Source organism: Ranitomeya imitator, chromosome 3 (genome assembly GCF_032444005.1).
Source record: "Ranitomeya imitator isolate aRanImi1 chromosome 3, aRanImi1.pri, whole genome shotgun sequence".
Lineage (NCBI taxonomy): Eukaryota > Metazoa > Chordata > Amphibia > Anura > Dendrobatidae > Ranitomeya > Ranitomeya imitator.
This window is the reverse complement of record NC_091284.1, coordinates 686,288,336-686,308,833: the sequence shown is the minus strand read 5'-3', so window position 1 is coordinate 686,308,833 and position 20,498 is coordinate 686,288,336. Positions and strand designations below refer to the sequence as shown.

At 45.7% G+C, this 20,498-nt stretch overlaps 1 long non-coding RNA gene across 1 annotated transcript in view; it reads right to left on the bottom strand.

Moving 5' to 3' along the window:
- Window positions 1-395: 395 nt before the first annotated feature.
- Window positions 396-20,498, bottom strand: part of LOC138672272 (uncharacterized) — a 68,981-nt gene continuing 48,878 nt past the window's right edge. The window contains exons 2-4 of the long non-coding RNA XR_011319684.1: window positions 1,774-1,798; window positions 779-848; window positions 396-532 (exon numbers count right to left, since the gene is read on the bottom strand). This is a non-coding gene — a long non-coding RNA (uncharacterized lncRNA). The remainder of the gene's footprint in view (window positions 533-778; window positions 849-1,773; window positions 1,799-20,498) is intronic.

The following is a 20,498-nucleotide window of genomic DNA, read 5'->3' as shown; positions in this document are numbered from 1 at the left end:
ATTTTAAAGAGTCAGGTTGGTCCGTGTCTAGACTGAACAAGTTGTTGGTGGGCATTGCATTCGGTTTCAAGGCTCGGGGCCTTAAGGACGTCACAAAGTCTTTTTTGGTAGTTCAGACGTTAAAGGGATGGAGAAAAGGTTTGGCAGTGAGCGATAAAAGACGCCCGGTATCATACGAGGTATTGTTAATTTTGGGCAATCAGTTAGCTTTGGTCTGTTCATCGCAAAGGGAAATAATTCTTTTTAAGGCGGCCTTCGCATTAGCGTTCTTTGGAGCCTTTCGGTTAGGGGAGTTGGTCAGCCCCTCTAAAAGAACCAAAGGTGGTTTGTTGAGGGACAACGTGGACGTGTATAATGATAGGGTAGTAGTAGAAATTCACCGCACACTCTTGTTTGTCAGTTTGCAAGCGTGTTTTCACAATTTATTCCAAAGATAGTCTCAAACGGATAAATAAACCACAAGCAGTGCAGAGATATAACTTGATATAACAACCCAACGATTCGACCCTCCAGGGTCTCAGTCATGGGGTTACTGGAGAGAATAAGAAAACAAAGAATAAGACGCTGAATACTATATACACTATATACATAATTTACAAAGGAATACAAGGTAGCAAAGTGAGCCTGATAGCATGAATGATAATTACCAACATAGAAAAATGCATCAAACAGAGATGGGGCAACCAGTAATAGTTGGTATAGACTAAAACATGACATAGCACAATATAGTAGCAATCCATGACTTTGAGTAACATAAAATAAGACAGGCATGTATTACCTTGTTTGTTGTAGCCAGAGTAGAGGGTAAAGAATGTGGAGAGGGACCCTTGTTGTTTAGGTACCCGAGACTGCAATGAGTAAAGGGAACGTTACAGGAAAAGTAGAGATATAAGAAAATGCTAGCCTTGTAATGTAGGTGGCTATTTATACACAATATGTGTATTGGCTATCAAGTATAGTAAATGGGGGCATAATAGTGGCATAATAGTGATGCCATAGTTAGTGAAATTACTGTAATCTTGTGAGGGAAAAATGGCATGACAGTGATCCCTTAGAAATGTCACCTGATGTAATGGGGAGCTAAGATGGAGGCCCCGTGATGGAGTAGTAAATACTGGCAATAAGGTACAATACTGCAAAGATCTAGTAGCAAAAGTATATGGTGTGGCAGAATAAACTGACAGGTATATCTGCTGCATAATATAGTGGGGAGCTGTAACTCAGAGTCTCCAAGGACGCCGTAGTAGGGTATAGTAATGAAGCAAAGTTTACCTGCTGGTGGCGTGGTGTAGAGCGTTGTAGAGCAGCGCATCCGCACCCTGCTTAATGTGCGGCTGTTTGGCATGTGCTGGGAAGGTGCTGCGGTGTTTTAAATGCTGCGCCCCATTTCGCTGGACAGGGAAGTGCGTCACTGAGACCGGAAGTGACGTACCGCTAATGTAAAAGGTACACTGTGCATGCGTGGTTATGAAACCATAGCGACGGTTGTTATGGTGGCAAGAAGAGGGGCAGAAGAAGCGGCTGTGGGTTGAATAAGGGCTGAATAAAGGCTACGCACAGAATGACTAAACGGGCATAAAGAAAGCTGATGCAGAAAGGGAATGCAGATGTATACAATAGGGATGCTGTTATATAGAGGAGGCACATAATGTAAATATGAAGAATAGCCCCATGGCCTGGTACAGTTGTGGGGTATACGTAGACACTGAGGAAAAGTCTGGAAGTTATTAAGATAATGTGGCTAGCAATAATAAATTGGATGGAAGAACTCACCTAATGAAATTCATATTTAGCGATTCTGCAAGATAAATGGTAAAATTAGTGAAATCATATTAGCCAGTTAATCTCTCTATTAAGACCTCTGGGAGCCAGGGTGTCTAGTTTATGAATCCAGTAAGTTTCTCTCGTTTTCAGTAGTCTGATGTGATTACCCCCTCTCCTAGGTCTAGGTACATGTTCAATGACCTGGTATTTCAGTTGTGCCACCATGTGTTCCAATTTAATGAAGTGGTCTGGTATAGGAAGCATGGGCGGACATACCGCTGGTTCAGCCTGTGCAACTGCACCGGGGCCCGAAGCGGGAGGGGGCCCCGAAGGACCGAGAAAGCAGGGCGGTGAATGACAGCTAACAGGAGAAGCAGGGGGCCCGCTCTGCTGCACGCATGTGATATGAACTTCAAAAGGGCCCACTGCTGACCTCACCTGGTATTCATTATGCTGCTGTCCGGCTGTCAATGGTGCGGTAGCCATGGTGACGGCAGACGCTGGAACAGAGGAGCCAGGGAGAGGGAGGGGGAGTGTCGGTGAGTCACTGAAGCTTCCGCTCTGTTTGAGTCCCTGTGCTGCTGCTGCTGTGCACGTGCGCACTCAGTGATCCCTCGGGAGTCGGGACTGGGATACATGAGAATGGGGGGAGAGGGGCTGAGGAGGGATCACTAGGTTAGGTAGGAGAAGGGCCGGGTACTAAAATGATCCACTATATAGGGGGATGGGATGGCGATCCCCTGGTGCAATGTCTATACATGGAATGCACAGTGACATCTGTGCATCATTACCTCCGGGATGTCTGTGCTCTGGAGTCCGCAGCTTGGAGCGGGAAGCTGCAGCAGACTCAGTGCAGACTCAGAGGACGAGTGCGGACCAGGCTGACAGGATCTTTGCTGCCTGGTGGAAATGTTGTAAGTATACAGTTTTGTTTTGAAAAATAAAGAAACAACTATTTATATATGAACTATGTTGGGAGTAGTGATCAATAGTCATAAGCGAGCATGTTTGGATAAAGTGTTATCTGAGCATGCTCAAGTGCTAATGGAGCATCTTCGGCATGATCTTATAATATGTCCGAGTCTCCACTGCTGCACGATTCGTGGCTTTTTGACATCCGCAACACAAGCAGGAATGATTCCCTGTTTGTTAGGCAACCCCTGCATGTGTGGAACAGCCCACGTGAAGCGGTGGGGAGTCAAAAATAAATATTATTCAAGCACGCCAAAAACACTCCGCACACAAGCATGTTCGGATAATGCCTTATCTGGGCACGTTCACTCATCACTAATGTCAGAGACCTAAGGAAAGTGACATATCCTCATATTCAGTGCACAGTGGCCCGCTAGTGACAGCACCAGCCTGGTCTTTGTCCGCTGCAATCTCTTTCACATAGACCATAAGGGTGTGTTTCCACATGGCGGATTTGCTGCGGATTGGACACTGCGTTCATCCACAGCGGCAGATGTTACAGCATAGTGGGGGAAATTCCATCCCCACTATGCGTACAAAGACGCAGGTGGCAGACCTGTGCATACGCACATGCGGCGAGGTATATGTATCTAAAGTGTATGTATGTACGGTATATCGGTATATGTATGCAAGGTGCATGTATGTGCGGTATATGTATGTATATCTGTGACTGTATGGTATATGTATGTACGGTGTGTGCATGTATGTACGGTATATGTATGTGTATCTGTGTATGTATGGTATATGTATGTGTATCTGTGTATGTACGGTATATCGGTATATGTATGTAAGGTGTATGTATGCACGGTATGTGTATCTGTGTATGTACGGTATATCGGTATATGTATGTAAGGTGTATGTAAGCACGGTATGTGTATGTACGGTATATCGGTATATGTATGTAAGGTGTATGTATGCATGCACGGTATGTGTATCTGTGTATGTACGGTATATCGGTATATGTATGTAAGGTGTATGTAAGCACGGTATGTGTATGTACGGTATATCGGTATATATGTAAGGTGTATGTATGCACGGTATGTGTATCTGTGTATGTACGGTATATCGGTATATGTATGTAAGGTGTATGTAAGCATGGTATGTGTATGTACGGTATATCGGTATATGCATGTAAGGTGTATGTATGCACGGTATTTGCATCTGTGTATGTACGTTATATCGGTATATGTATGTAAGGTGTATGTATGCACGGTATATATATCATCCGAGTGCTGTGCGATATACGCTGACCCCGGCAATGGAGGAGATGGAGAAAGTCATTTCTCCGCAGCTGTGCTCCGATTCTCTCTGTGCGAGAGGCTCGGAGCACAGACGCATGACATTCGGCTCCTGCTCGCAGCAGAGCAGGAGACGGGGGTCATTAGCATATCGCATCCGATGCCATACGCTCATCTGACGCCGGCCTAGGCAGCATACCGGGCAGGGAGGGGGGCCCAGACACATTTCTTGCACAGGGGCCCCAAGGTGTTAGTGTCCGCCCCTGATAGGAAGCCAGGTCTTGCCACAACGAATGGTCGATTTGTGGCTAGCAATCCGGTCTCTGATATGTTGGGTTGTTTCTCCAATGTAGAAGAGGCCGCAGGGACATTTTATTAGGTATACCACAAAGTTGGAGTTGCAGGTATGGTATCCCCGAATGGGGTAGGATTTTCCCGTCCTGGGGTGGGTGACATTGTCTAATTTTATCACATTGAAGCATGAGGCACAGCTCAGACAGGGAAATGTACCCTGTCTGCGTGTGGTCAGGACACTTTGCGTCGTGGTGGGACGTAAACTGCCAATGTCAGCTCGTACCAGTTTATCCCTGATGTTGGGAGCCCTCCTGTTGCACATAAGAACTAGTGAGGTGAAGCAGTCAATTTTGGGGTATGCTCTGGATAGTAATGGCCAATGCTTTCTAATAATTGATTGGACTTTTGGCATCAGAGGATGATAGGTATGTACAAAAGGAACCCGTTCTTTAGTGGCCAATTGCGGATGAGGGGATTGTGGATTGAGGATATTGCTTCTCTCTAGTTCCAGTAAACGTGTAGGGTTGTTTCTGTCCCTGAATTTCTGGGACATGATATCTAAGTGTATCGGGAGTACAGCTGGGTCAGACACAATTTTAGCTAGCCTCGTAAATTGAGACCGGGGTAAGCTATTTTTGGTGGCCTTAGGATGGCTACTGGAGTAATGTAGAAGATTGTTGCAGTCTGTAGGTTTGGTAAACAGGTCACTTGTGAGTTTCCCAGATTGATCTCTGTGTATCATAGTGTCTAGGAATGATATGTGACTTATGTCATATTGGATAGTGAATTGCAGTTCGGGATGGACCGAATTAAGAAGTTGGTGAAAACATAGTAGTAATTCAGATGACCCTGTCCAGATAAGGAAGATGTCATCAATGTAACAATGATAGCATCGGACATGCTGTTTGAACAATTCCTCAGGGTAGACGTGATTATTCTCAAAGTGGCTCATGTACGCATTTGCGTAAGCCGGTGCGACATTTGAGCCCATCGCGGTCCCGCAGCATTGTACATAGTAAGTGTCCTCATATAAGAAGTTCTCATATAGGACCAGTTTAAGGAGATCGAGACAAAATTTGATGCAACTAGAGGACATATTAGAGGCCTGGAGGAGTGTCCTTGTGGCCGTGATACCTTTTTCATGTGAGATAGATGTGTATAAGCTGTTTACATCTAATGTAACGAGGAGGCTATCTGATGGTACGGTGTCATATACTTTGATGAGGCTCAAGAAGTGTCCAGTGTCTAACAGGAAGGATTTTGTAGTCCTAACAAGGGGTGTAAGTATTTTTTCGAGGTAGATAGATAAGGGTGATAGTATTGAATCTGTGGAGGCTACGATGGGTCTACCAGGAGGATTTGTGAGTGATTTGTGGACTTTTGGAAGGATATAGAAAACCGGAATAATAGGATTGGGGTTAGAGAGAAATTTAGCCGTGTTCTGATCAATTGTACGGTTCTCTAAGTAGGTCCTGATAAGGCTTCTTATTTTTCTGTCAATGTCAAATGTGGGGTCTCTCGAGATAACTCTGTAGGTGTTGCAGTCAGAGAGTTGGCGTTGGACCTCCTTGGAATATGTGGTACGGTCCATAATAACAATCGCGCCACCCTTATCGGCAGGTTTTATTATTATGGATTTATTATTCTGGAGGGACGATAGTGCCTGTTTTTCCGCTAATGTGAGGTTGGTGTGTATGGGGAAGAAACCAAGGCGTTGCTGGTGTGAAAGTTCTTTCACCTTACGGTCAACAAAAGAAATAAAAGTTTCAATGGCATGAAAAGACTGAGGACTGAAAGTACTCGGGTTGCGTAAACCCAGAGAGGCGAGAGGGATTTCCGCAACACAGACGTCCCCGGTAGGAGACACTCTGCTCTCAGAAGTCTCCGATAATGATACGGTAGTCATTCGGCTTCGATTTTCTAAGACAGACAGTCAAGGTAAAGGCTGTAAAGTGGTATTATTTAAGGTGGCCGGTTCCCCGTTATGCCCGGTCCTGTGTGTCAATGCTTTCATGGGGATGGGCGGAGGATTGTCCAACCCCCTTTTGGTCCATGAGGACGGTTCCTTTTTATCTCGATTTCAGTTCATAGCGGTTTTTAAGAAATGTTTGATCGCAGGGAGAATTTCACCGGGGGATTACAGTGGGCACTCATTTAGAATTGGCGCAGCGACAGAAGCTGCCAGGAGGGGCCTGGGCGAGGAGGTGGTAAAAAAGATCGGTCGGTGGGAGTCGAGGAGATACATTTCCTATATCCGCCCGAACTTGGTCTAATGGTTTAATATTTGAATTGTTTTTTCTTATTGTTGTGTTATCTATTTCAGGCCGCGAGCACTGGCTGGTGTGGATCATGGGCCACTCTTTCGTTTTTTGGGCGGCTTTGCGGGCGACAACTGGGGTTCTCAAGAGAGACAGCGATTCTGCGGTGGAACAGGAAACGCGGAATGATATAGAGCCAGCTTTTGCCGTAGTTACACCAGTTTGTTCATTTGGATCAAGCTCCGGATGTGGTAGTAATTCATTTGGGCGGGAATGACTTGGGCAAAAGGCCCTGTAGGGAATTGATAAAGGACATAAAGTTTGACATTTTAAGACTTTGGGCGGCGTTTCCGAAGTTGTCAGTTGTCTGGTCAGATATTATCCCAAGGAAGGTGTGGCGAGGTGCTCACTCAATTGAGGGGATAAATAAGGCCAGAATAAAAGTAAATAGGGTGGTATCTCGGTTCATGGCGCAGAATGGGGCATTGGTAGTGCGTCATGTAAATTTTGGAATCCGGAAAGGGCGAATATTGAAGGGCAGATGGCGTGCATTTAAATGCAATCGGGGTTGACATGTGGTGTCTCGCTGTTCAGGAAGGAATTGAGACGGGTTTGAAGATTTGGAGGGACACAAATGTTTGAGGTGTCAAAACATTTGTGTTGATGGTGGGGGAGGGAGGTCCTCGAAGTTGGTGGAAAGAGGGGAATGGCGGATTCTAAGGGGGGGACCTCTAGTGGTCCTGGACTCCCCCGGAGTGGATTGCGAGTGGATGTGGTAGATCAGCCCATGGATGGGCTGATTAAAGGATTTGGTAATCGGTTGGTCATTATCTGGCCGGGTTGGTCATTATCTGCCTCCGAGCTGGTGCTTAGCGGCTGGAGGCAAGACTAAGCCTGGGGGCCAAGGTACACAATTTGAATTTCTGCAAGGTTATTTTTGAGGCTTCGAGGACCACCACTCCCTGGGGTGATATTGTTTACATGTTGTATTTATGTTTAATAAAAGGCTGCTGTGGCCATTTAATCCAAATCTGGTGTAATGTCGTTATTCAGGAGGGGATCTTACGATAAGGCAGTTTACGAGAGATCCGATGCAGTAAGTAATTAAGGTTAGGCGTTTAAGTCAGTAAAGGCAGTCATGAGTCACGTGTACCCCTTACGTCATGTCCCGATCATAAGATCCCCTGTGTCTGAGCCTCCAGCCTCACCTTCCTCCCTATGTGAAGCATCCATATTAGCCGGGTCTCTGAAGAGGAACACATCCAGGGCTGTTGCATGAGCAGCCGACACTGTCCTAACATGTGCCGGGATCCTGGTGCTCCTGGGGCCCATTGCTGAAGGTAATCTGGCTGGAAATGAGACTGTGGAGCCCTGTAATCTGCAATGCCTAGAGGGAGATCTCCTGCTGTACGTCCTCTCAGCACAGCATCCAGGACACGTCCCCTGACATAGGGTATACGTGAGTTCCGTGACCTGGAAAAATTCCCCCAATCCCCTTAAACAGGCCCCATAACAACCTAAAGAATAAACTTCTATCGGACACAAATCAACAGACTGAGACATATGTTGGATTTAATTGGCCACAGCAGCCATTTTATTAAAATAAAAGATAACAGAACTTTTATAACAACCCAGAATAGGAGGGGCGGTCCTCAAAGCCCCAAAGTTATAAAACTCAGCATCCCAAATTCCACAATGTTCAGCCCAGGATAAGTCTTACTCCCAGCCGTAAAGCACCAGCTCAGGGATAGCTAACAACCAATCCTGGTCCACCGAACCCACCCCCATGCCAGGGGCCCATAAATCCACCGCAGGCGGGATAACCGTACTGCGCCTTGTTAAATTCTCTCATGGGGGGTCCAGGACCTCTCAAGATCCCCCCCCATTGAACCACCATTTACCATTTCCACCGACTTCGAGGACCTCCACCCCCACCAAGAACACGAATGGCCTGACACCTTAGCCATTCATGTCCCTCCACACCTTCAAGCTTAATTCAATGCCACTGCGGATAGCCAAACACCACATATGATTTCCCACCGCGTTCAGGTGCACGCCATTGGCTCTCCAGTAAGCTCCTTGACCCGATTCCAAGTCCACATGTCTCACAGCCAACGCACCATTCCTCACCATGAACCGAGATATGGCCCTGTTTATTTTGATCTGGGCCTTATTCACCCCCTCATGGGATCTAGCACCTCGCCATCTTTTACGCGGAATGATGTCGGACCACACCAACAACACCTTTGGAAACATGACCCAGAACCTCAGGATATCAAATTTAATATCCTTAATCAGCTCCCTACAAGACCGTTTAGCCAAATCATTCCCCCCTAGGTGAATCACCACAATTTCCGGCACTCTATCCAGTCTAACGAAACGATGGAATTCAGGTAACCATTCCTTCCACACCATCCCCCTTTTACCGATCCATCGTAATGTCACTGTCTCTCGAGAAAGACCCAATTGACGACCGTCCGGAGGAACCGCAGCACGCAACGCAGCCCACACAACAAACGAGTGCCCCATGATCCAGACGAGCACCGGATCAGCCCCTGCAACAAAGAAAGAAAGGCAACAAACAATTAACTCACCACAGCCTCTAATTCACAATAGGTTTGGGCGAACATACGATCGGAATCTTGAAGATTCTCATCTCCCAATTCTCCGAACCACATCCTCACCAAGGCCCAACCTAGCGGCCTCAGTCGCTGCCCCGATCCTGAAGGAGTGACCGCTATATTGTGTTGCAGGTAAGCCCGCTGCCGCCAAACATTTCCTAAATACTGAAATAAACTGAAAACGGGACAAGAAAGACCCATTTTCGTGCACCAAGAATGGTTCGTCTAACACACCGCCCTTTGCTATGTGCTTCTTCACGGATGCCACCGGGCACACCGGGGATCCTTCAACATTGAACAGTACCACTTTGCACCCTTTCCCATACACGTCCGTTTTTGAGGCCTTAACAAACACCACCACCTTGTTCCCTTCAACATCAACGTTTTCTCTTAACAAAGTACCTTTTTTACTAACGGACGGGCTAACCAACTCACGTAACCAAAATGCCCCGAAGAAGGCCAAAGAAAAGGCTGCCCGGAACAAAACCACTTCCCATTCGGAAAAACACACCTCCTGCAACTTCTGATCAATGGCTGAAAGCACCTCATAAGACACGGGTATCCAACCGTCCGAAGCCTTCCAGCCTTTCTTCCAACCCCGAACAACTTACCGAACCAAAAAGGATTTCGCTATATCCTTACACCACCTGCATTTAAGGTTGAAGGCTAGCCCCGCCAAAAACTTATTCAAACGTGTAACAGACCAACCTGCCTCCCAATGATGACCTAGGAACAACAACAAACTATACTCCTCCTCTATATCCTGATCCAAACTTGACATCCAGGATTCCCACAGGCTCCAAGCTTGATTATAATGAGACCAAAATGAATCCGCAAGCGATTTGGTAACTAACTCCGTTACGGCCCTCGCGGCACATTCCACAATTCCACCAGACAATCCAGACCCGCGCTCTCCGCCGGGGGTGCAAAATCCCGGAAAAGCTGCCACTGAATTTTAGAAAGAGCAACAACTATTGGATCAGGTGCTGACAAGCCCACTTCAGATACAATCCATAATTAAGATCCAGGAAAACCAAGTGCTGCAAGATCTTCACTACTGCAGGCGTAGCCGCTGACAACGAGTTTACCGCCATCACCATTCCTGTTGTGATAGGCAATTCAGTATCACTATGGACATGGAGGTCAGAGCACATACAGTGATCTGACAATAACCCAAAATAATAGAACGAGCTCTGAGACGTGGGAACTCTGCAGACCGCAATCCCTGATCCTCTCCAAACACAACTAGAGGCAGCCGTGGATTGCGCCTAACGCTCCCTATGCAACTCGGCACAGCCTGAGAAACTAACTAGCCTGAAGATAGAAAAAATAAGCCTACCTTGCCTCAGAGAAATACCCCAAAGGAAAAGGCAGCCCCCCACATATAATGACTGTGAGTAAGATGAAAAGACAAACGTAGGGATGAAATAGATTCAGCAAAGTGAGGCCCGATATTCTAGACAGAACGAGGATAGGAAAGATAACTTTGCGGTCTACACAAAACCCTAAAGAAAACCACGCAAAGGGGCAAAAAGACCCTCCGTACCGAACTAACGGCACGGAGGTACACCCTTTGCGTCCCAGAGCTTCCAGCAAAACAAATAGACAAGCTGGACAGAAAAAATAGCAACAAATAGCAAAGAAGCACTTAGCTATGCAGAGAAGCAGGCCACAGGAATGATCCAGAGAAACACAAGTCCAACACTGGAACATTGACAGGAAGCATGAATCAAAGCATTAGGTGGGGTTAAGTAGAGAAGCACCTAACGACCTCACCAGATCACCTGAGGGAGGAAACTCAGAAGCAGCAGTACCAGTTTCCTCCACAAACGGAAGCTCCCAGAGAGAATCAGCCGAAGTACCACTTGTGACCACAGGAGGGAGCTCTGCCACAGAATTCACAACAGTACCCTCCCCTTGAGGAGGGGTCACCGAACCCTCACCAGAGCCCCCAGGCCGACCAGGATGAGCCACATGAAAGGCATGAACAAGATCGGGAGCATGGACATCAGAGGCAAAAACCCAGGAATTATCCTCCTGAGCATAACCCTTCCATTTAACCAGATACTGGAGTTTCCGTCTCGAAACACGAGAATCTAAAATATTCTCCACAATATACTCCAATTCCCCCTCCACCAAAACCGGGGCAGGAGGGTCAACAGATGGAACCATAGGTGCCACGTATCTCCGCAACAATGACCTATGGAAAACATTATGTATGAAAAAAGAATCTGGGAGGGTCAGACGAAAAGACACAGGATTAATAACCTCAGAAATCCTATAAGGACCAATGAAACGAGGTTTAAACTTCGGAGAGGAAACCTTCATAGGAATATGACGAGAAGATAACCAAACCAGATCCCCAACACGAAGTCGGGGACCCACACGGCGTCTGCAATTAGCGAAACATTGAGCCTTCTCCTGGGACATGGTCAAATTGTCCACTACATGAGTCCAAATCTGCTGCAACCTGTCCACCACAGTATCCACACCAGGACAGTCCGAAGACTCAACCTGTCCTGAAGAGAAACGAGGATGGAACCCAGAATTGCAGAAAAATGGCGAAACCAAGGTAGCCGAGCTGGCCCGATTATTAAGGGCGAACTCAGCCAAAGGCAAAAAGGACACCCAGTCATCCTGATCGGCAGAAACAAAGCATCTCAGATAGGTTTCCAAGGTCTGATTGGTTCGTTCGGTCTGGCCATTAGTCTGAGGATGAAAAGCCGAGGAAAAAGACAAGTCAATGCCCATCCTACCACAAAAGGCTCGCCAAAACCTCGAAACAAACTGGGAACCTCTGTCAGAAACGATATTCTCTGGAATGCCATGCAAACGAACCACATGCTGGAAGAACAACGGCACCAAATCAGAGGAGGAAGGCAACTTGGACAAGGGTACCAGATGGACCATCTTAGAAAAGCGATCACAGACCACCCAAATGACTGACATCTTTTGAGAGACGGGAAGATCTGAAATAAAATCCATAGAGATATGTGTCCAAGGTCTCTTCGGGACCGGCAAGGGCAAAAGCAACCCACTGGCACGAGAACAGCAGGGCTTAGCCCGAGCACAAATCCCACAGGACTGCACAAAAGAACGCACATCCCGCGACAGAGATGGCCACCAAAAGGATCTAGCCACTAACTCTCTGGTACCAAAGATTCCAGGATGACCAGCCAACACCGAACAATGAACCTCAGAGATCACTTTATTTGTCCACCTATCCGGGACAAACAGTTTCTCCGCTGGACAACGATCAGGTTTATTAGCCTGAAATTTTTGCAGCACCCGCCGCAAATCAGGGGAGATGGCAGACACAATTACTCCTTCCTTGAGGATACCCGCCGGCTCAGATAAACCCGGAGAGTCGGGCACAAAACTCCTAGACAGAGCATCCGCCTTCACATTTTTAGAGCCCGGAAGGTACGAAATCACAAAGTCAAAACGGGCGAAAAACACCGACCAACGAGCCTGTCTAGGATTCAAACGCTTAGCAGACTCGAGATAAGTCAGGTTCTTATGATCAGTCAATACCACCACGCGATGCTTAGCTCCTTCAAGCCAATGACGCCACTCCTCGAATGCCCACTTCATGGCCAGCAACTCTCGGTTGCCCACATCATAATTCCGCTCAGCAGGCGAAAACTTCCTGGAAAAAAAAGCGCATGGTTTCATCACAGAACAATCAGAACCTCTCTGCGACAAAACAGCCCCTGCTCCAATCTCAGAAGCATCAACCTCGACCTGGAACGGAAGAGAAACATCAGGTTGACACAACACAGGGGCAGAAGAAAAACGACGCTTCAACTCTTGAAAAGCTTCCACAGCAGCAGAAGACCAATTGACCAAATCAGCACCCTTCTTGGTCAAATCGGTCAATGGTTTGGCAATACTAGAAAAATTGCAGATGAAGCGACGATAAAAATTAGCAAAGCCCAGGAACTTTTGCAGACTTTTCAGAGATGTCGGCTGAGTCCAATCATGGATGGCTTGGACCTTAACAGGATCCATCTCGATAGTAGAAGGGGAAAAGATGAACCCCAAAAATGAAACCTTCTGCACACCAAAGAGACACTTTGATCCCTTCACAAACAAAGAATTAGCACGCAGGACCTGAAAAACCATTCTGACCTGTTTTACATGAGACTCCCAATCATCCGAGAAGATCAAAATGTCATCCAAGTACACAATCAGGAATTTATCCAGGTACTCTCGGAAGATGTCATGCATAAAGGACTGAAACACTGATGGAGCATTGGCAAGTCCGAATGGCATCACTAGATACTCAAAATGACCCTCGGGCGTATTAAATGCAGTTTTCCATTCATCGCCTCGCCTGATTCGCACCAGATTATACGCACCACGAAGATCAATCTTGGTGAACCAACTAGCCCCCTTAATCCGAGCAAACAAATCAGATAACAAAGGCAAGGGGTACTGAAATTTAACAGTGATCTTATTAAGAAGGCGATAATCTATACAAGGTCTCAGCGAACCATCCTTTTTGGCTACAAAAAAGAACCCTGCTCCTAATGGCGACGATGACGGGCGAATATGCCCCTTCTCCAGGGATTCCTTCACATAACTGCGCATAGCGGTGTGCTCAGGCACGGATAAATTAAACAGTCGACCTTTTGGGAATTTACTACCAGGAATCAAATTGATAGCACAATCACAATCCCTATGCGGAGGTAGGGCATCGGACTTGGGCTCATCAAATACATCCCGGTAATCAGACAAGAACTCTGGAACCTCAGAAGGGGTGGATGACAAAATTGACAAAAATGGAACATCACCATGTACCCCCTGACAACCCCAGCTGGACACCGACATGGATTTCCAATCCAATACTGGATTATGGGCTTGTAGCCATGGCAACCCCAACACGACCACATCATGCAGATTATGCAACACCAGAAAGCGAATATCCTCCTGATGTGCAGGAGCCATGCACATGGTCAGCTGGGTCCAGTATTGAGGCTTATTCTTGGCCAAAGGCGTAGCATCAATTCCTCTCAATGGAATAGGACACTGCAAGGGCTCCAAGAAAAACCCACAACGCTTAGCATATTCCAAGTCCATCAAATTCAGAGCAGCGCCTGAATCCACAAACGCCATGACAGAATATGATGACAAAGAGCAGATCAAGGTAACGGACAGAAGAAATTTTGACTGTACCGTACCAATGGTGGCAGACCTAGCGAACCGCTTAGTGCGCTTAGGACAATCAGAGATAGCATGAGTGGAATCACCACAGTAGAAACACAGCCCATTCAGACGTCTGTGTTCTTGCCGTTCAACTCTGGTCAAAGTCCTATCGCACTGCATAGGCTCAGGTTTAAGCTCAGGTAATACCGCCAAATGGTGCACAGATTTACGCTCACGCAAGCGTCGACCGATCTGAATGGCCAAAGACAGACTCATTCAAACCAGCAGGCATAGGAAATCCCACCATGACATCCTTAAGGGCTTCAGAGAGACCCTTTCTGAACATAGCTGCCAGCGCAGATTCATTCCATTGAGTGAGCACTGACCATTTTCTAAATTTCTGGCAATATACCTCTATCTCATCCTGACCCTGACAAAGAGCCAGCAAATTCTTTTCTGCCTGATCCACTGAATTAGGCTCATCGTACAGCAATCCGAGCGCCAGGAAAAACGCATTGATATTACTTAATGCAGGATCTCCTGGCGCAAGAGAAAATGCCCAGTCCTGAGGGTCGCCACGTAATAAAGAAATAATGATCAAAACCTGTTGAACTGGGTCACCAGAGGAACGAGGTTTCAAGGCCAGAAATAACTTACAATTATTTTTGAAACTCAGAAACTTAGTTCTATCTCCAAAAAACAAATCAGGAATAGGAATTCTTGGTTCTAACATAGATTTCTGATCAATAGTGTCTTGAATCTTTTGTACTCTTGCCGAGAGCTGAACCACAAATGAAGACAGACTTCTAATGTCCATCGCTACACCTGTGTACTGAACCACCCAAATGTCTAGGGGAAAAAAAAGACAAAACACAAAGCCAAGAAAAAAAAAATGGTCTCAGAACTTCTTTTTTCCCTCTATTGAGAATCATTAGTACTTTTGGCTTCCTGTACTGTTGTGATAGGCAATTCAGTATCACTATGGACATGGAGGTCAGAGCACATACAGTGATCTGACAATAACCCAAAATAATAGAACGAGCTCTGAGACGTGGGAACTCTGCAGACCGCAATCCCTGATCCTCTCCAAACACAACTAGAGGCAGCCGTGGATTGCGCCTAACACTCCCTATGCAACTCGGCACAGCCTGAGAAACTAACTAGCCTGAAGATAGAAAAAATAAGCCTACCTTGCCTCAGAGAAATACCCCAAAGGAAAAGGCAGCCCCCCACATATAATGACTGTGAGTAAGATGAAAAGACAAACGTAGGGATGAAATAGATTCAGCAAAGTGAGGCCCGATATTCTAGACAGAACGAGGATAGGAAAGATAACTTTGCGATCTACACAAAACCCTAAAGAAAACCACGCAAAGGGGCAAAAAGACCCTCCGTACCGAACTAACGGCACGGAGGTACACCCTTTGCGTCCCAGAGCTTCCAGCAAAACAAATAGACAAGCTGGACAGAAAAAATAGCAACAAATAGCAAAGAAGCACTTAGCTATGCAGAGCAGCAGGCCACAGGAATGATCCAGAGAAACACAAGTCCAACACTGGAACATTGACAGGAAGCATGAATCAAAGCATTAGGTAGGGTTAAGTAGAGAAGCACCTAACGACCTCACCAGATCACCTGAGGGAGGAAACTCAGAAGCAGCAGTACCAGTTTCCTCCACAAACGGAAGCTCCCAGAGAGAATCAGCCGAAGTACCACTTGTGACCACAGGAGGGAGCTCTGCCACAGAATTCACAACACATTCCTACATGCTCACAATGAAAAGAAATCTTCAAGTTCCTCAATTTGTCGCCCCACAGGGCCAACGCAGCAACCCAGGGGAACAAATGCAGCTTTAGCCGGTTGTTTGTCAACCCTTCCTCCTTCCATTCTTCTGGCCAAGCCGCTGCTGACCAGCTACCACGAAAGAAAAGACCTAAGCCACTCTTTTCGACAATATGAACCAAAATGCCCAAGGAGGCGGCATATGCAACAGGCTGAATCCAAAGAGATCTGCCATTGTACTCGTCAAAAAAATCCGCCCACACCTTCAAATCATGCTGAAATTCTTTATTTATCCTGATGAAATGCAAAGGGGACTTTACCCTTACTGTTGCCAAGGATAGGCGGCGGCAGAACGCTCAACCCATCGGCATGATCCTACAGGCAAAGTTCAGTTTCCCTAACAATGATTGCAAACCGCGCAAATTTATCTTCTTCAAACCAATCGCATTAACCACATCCTGACGCAACGAGGTAAGCTTATCTGCAGGTAGCCTACACTCCATTGCTACTGTGTCAATTTCAATGCCTAGGAACCTCAACACTGTCACCGGGCCAACTGTTTTGTCCTCCGCTAAAGGCACCCCAAAGTTTTTTGCCACACTCTCCATTGTGTGCAACAAAATCGAGCAATCTGCTGATTCCGCTGGCCCTATAAACAAAAAGTCGTCTAGATAGTGCGAACATAAGCGAATCCCAGACACATCTTTCACCACCCATTCTAGGAACGTGCTTTAAGGCCTCAAAGTAAGCGCAGTAAATTGAGCAACCCACGGGAAGGCAAATTTTTGCCTGTAGGACATTATTGCAAGAGAGCTTGGCTGAGTAGATTACACAAGAAGGAAAACACACAGCAAGTCAGCAGGATCTAGGAGCAACATGGCAGATGTGACAACCTACATGGTGAGCTGCAGCATGTGCTACATGTTCACAGATCGACCAGAAGAAGAATTAAATTTCACCTGTCAGAAGTGTAGACTAGTGGCCCTTTTAGAAGAAAAGGTGCGGGGTCTGGAATAAAGAATAGCAACTTTGAAACTCATCAAAGAGAATGAAGACTTTCTAGACAGAACAGAAGCATCTCTACTGGTCACAGAAGGTGAAAAAAGTGTCAGAGACCCTCCAAAAGCAGATGAGTGGAAGCATGTGACCAAAAGAAGCAAGAAGACCATGGAGAAATCACCAACCACACAACTGAAGAACCGATATCAAATCTTTGTAGAGGATGAAGATGGCACACCTAAGGATGAAGCAATACCAGCAAGCAAAAAAGAAAAGGGCACACAGCAACAAGTGACAGCAAAAAGTACAGCCAAGAAGCAACGAAGAGTGGTGGTGGTGGGAGACTCACTACTGAGAGGCACAGAAGCAGCCATCTGCAGACCGGACATAACTGCAAGAGAAGTATGCTGCCTTCCAGGTGCGATGATCAAGGATGTGACCGATAGGATACCAAAGCTCTTCAACTCCAAGGACGTCCACCCATTTCTTCTGATACATGTTGGCACCAATGACACGGCAAGGAAGGACCTACCGACAATCTGCAAAGACTTTGAAGAGTTGGGGAAGAAAGTAAAGGAACTGGATGCACAGGTAGTTTTTTCTTCTATCCTTCCAGTAGACGGGCATGGCACCAGGAGATGGAACAGGATCCTTGATGCAAACAACTGGCTAAGACGATGGTGCAGACAACAAGGATTCGGATTCCTGGACCACGGTGTGAATTACTTGTACGATGGACTCCTCGCAAGAGACGGACTACACCTCAACAAACCTGGGAAACACACATTCGCCAGAAGACTCGCTACACTCATCAGGAGGGCGTTAAACTAGAAGAAGAGGGGACGGGAAGAAAAACATTAGACTTGAACAAAGAAGATCCAGGAAAACATACTCAGAAGGGCGGTAAGAACATTTCTAAAACAATCCACAGCGAGGAGATTGGAACAAAACAAAATCCTCTAAACTGCATGTTTGCAATCGCCAGAAGCCTGACAAACAAGATGGAAGAACTAGAAGCAGAAATATCTACAGGTAACTTTGACATAGTGGGAATAACCGAGACATGGTTAGATGAAAGCTATGACTGGGCAGTTAACTTACAGGGTTACAGTCTGTTTAGAAAGGATCGTAAAAATCGGAGAGGAGGAGGGGTTTGTCTCTATGTAAAGTCTTGTCTAAAGTCCACTTTAAGGGAGGATATTAGCGAAGGAAATGAGGATGTCGAGTCCATATGGGTCGAAATTCATGGAGGGAAAAATGGTAACAAAATTCTCATTGGGGTCTGTTACAAACCCCCAAATATAACAGAAACCATGGAAAGTCTACTTCTAAAGCAGATAGATGAAGCTGCAACCCATAATGAGGTCCTGGTTATGGGGGACTTTAACTACCCGGATATTAACTGGGAAACAGAAACCTGTGAAACCCATAAAGGCAACAGGTTTCTGCTAATAACCAAGAAAAATTATCTTTCACAATTGGTGCAGAATCCAACCAGAGGAGCAGCACTTTTAGACCTAATACTATCTAATAGACCTGACAGAATAACAAATCTGCAGGTGGTCGGGCATCTAGGAAATAGCGACCACAATATTGTACAGTTTCACCTGTCTTTCACTAGGGGGACTTGTCAGGGAGTCACAAAAACACTGAACTTTAGGAAGGCAAAGTTTGACCAGCTTAGAGATGCCCTTAATCTGGTAGACTGGGACAATATCCTCAGAAATAAGAATACAGATAATAAATGGGAAATGTTTAAGAACATCCTAAATAGGCAGTGTAAGCGGTTTATACCTTGTGGGAATAAAAGGACTAGAAATAGGAAAAACCCAATGTGGCTAAACAAAGAAGTAAGACAGGCAATTAACAGTAAAAAGAAAGCATTTGCACTACTAAAGCAGGATGGCACCATTGAAGCTCTAAAAAACTATAGGGAGAAAAATACTTTATCTAAAAAACTAATTAAAGCTGCCAAAAAGGAAACAGAGAAGCACATTGCTAAGGAGAGTAAAACTAATCCCAAACTGTTCTTCAACTATATCAATAGTAAAAGAATAAAAACTGAAAATGTAGGCCCCTTAAAAAATAGTGAGGAAAGAATGGTTGTAGATGACGAGGAAAAAGCTAACATATTAAACACCTTCTTCTCCACGGTATTCACGGTGGAAAATGAAATGCTAGGTGAAATCCCAAGAAACAATGAAAACCCTATATTACGGGTCACCAATCTAACCCAAGAAGAGGTGCGAAACCGGCTAAATAAGATTAAAATAGATAAATCTCCGGGTCCGGATGGCATACACCCACGAGTACTAAGAGAACTAAGTAATGTAATAGATAAACCATTATTTCTTATTTTTAGGGACTCTATAGTGACAGGGTCTGTTCCGCAGGATTGGCGCATAGCAAATGTGGTGCCAATATTCAAAAAGGGCTCTAAAAGTGAACCTGGAAATTATAGGCCAGTAAGTCTAACCTCTATTGTTGGTAAAATATTTGAAGGGTTTCTGAGGGATGTTATTCTGGATTATCTCAATGAGAATAACTGTTTAACTCCATATCAGCATGGGTTTATGAGAAATCGCTCCTGTCAAACCAATCTAATCAGTTTTTATGAAGAGGTAAGCTATAGGCTGGACCACGGTGAGTCATTGGACGTGGTATATCTCGATTTTTCCAAAGCGTTTGATACCGTGCCGCACAAGAGGTTGGTACACAAAATGAGAATGCTTGGTCTGGGGGAAATTGTGTGTAAATGGGTTAGTATCTGGCTTAGTGATAGAAAGCAGAGGGTGGTTATAAATGGTATAGTCTCTAACTGGGTCGCTGTGACCAGTGGGGTACCGCAGGGGTCAGTATTGGGACCTGTTCTCTTCAACATATTCATTAATGATCTGGTAGAAGGTTTACACAGTAAAATATTGATATTTGCAGATGATACAAAACTATGTAAAGCAGTTAATACAAGAGAAGATAGTATTCTGCTACAGATGGATCTGGATAAGTTGGAAACTTGGGCTGAAAGGTGGCAGATGAGGTTTAACAATGATAAATGTAAGGTTATACACATGGGAAGAAGGAATCAATATCACCATTACACACTGAATGGGAAACCACTGGGTAAATCTGACAGGGAGAAGGACTTGGGGATCCTAGTTAATGATAAACTTACCTGGAGCAGCCAGTGCCAGGCAGCAGCTGCCAAGGCAAACAGGATCATGGGGTGCATTAAAAGAGGTCTGGATACACATGATGAGAGCATTATACTGCCTCTGTACAAATCCCTAGTTAGACCGCACATGGAGTACTGTGTCCAGTTTTGGGCACCGGTGCTCAGGAAGGATATAATGGAACTAGAGAGAGTACAAAGGAGGGCAACAAAATTAATAAAGGGGATGGGAGAACTACAATACCCAGATAGA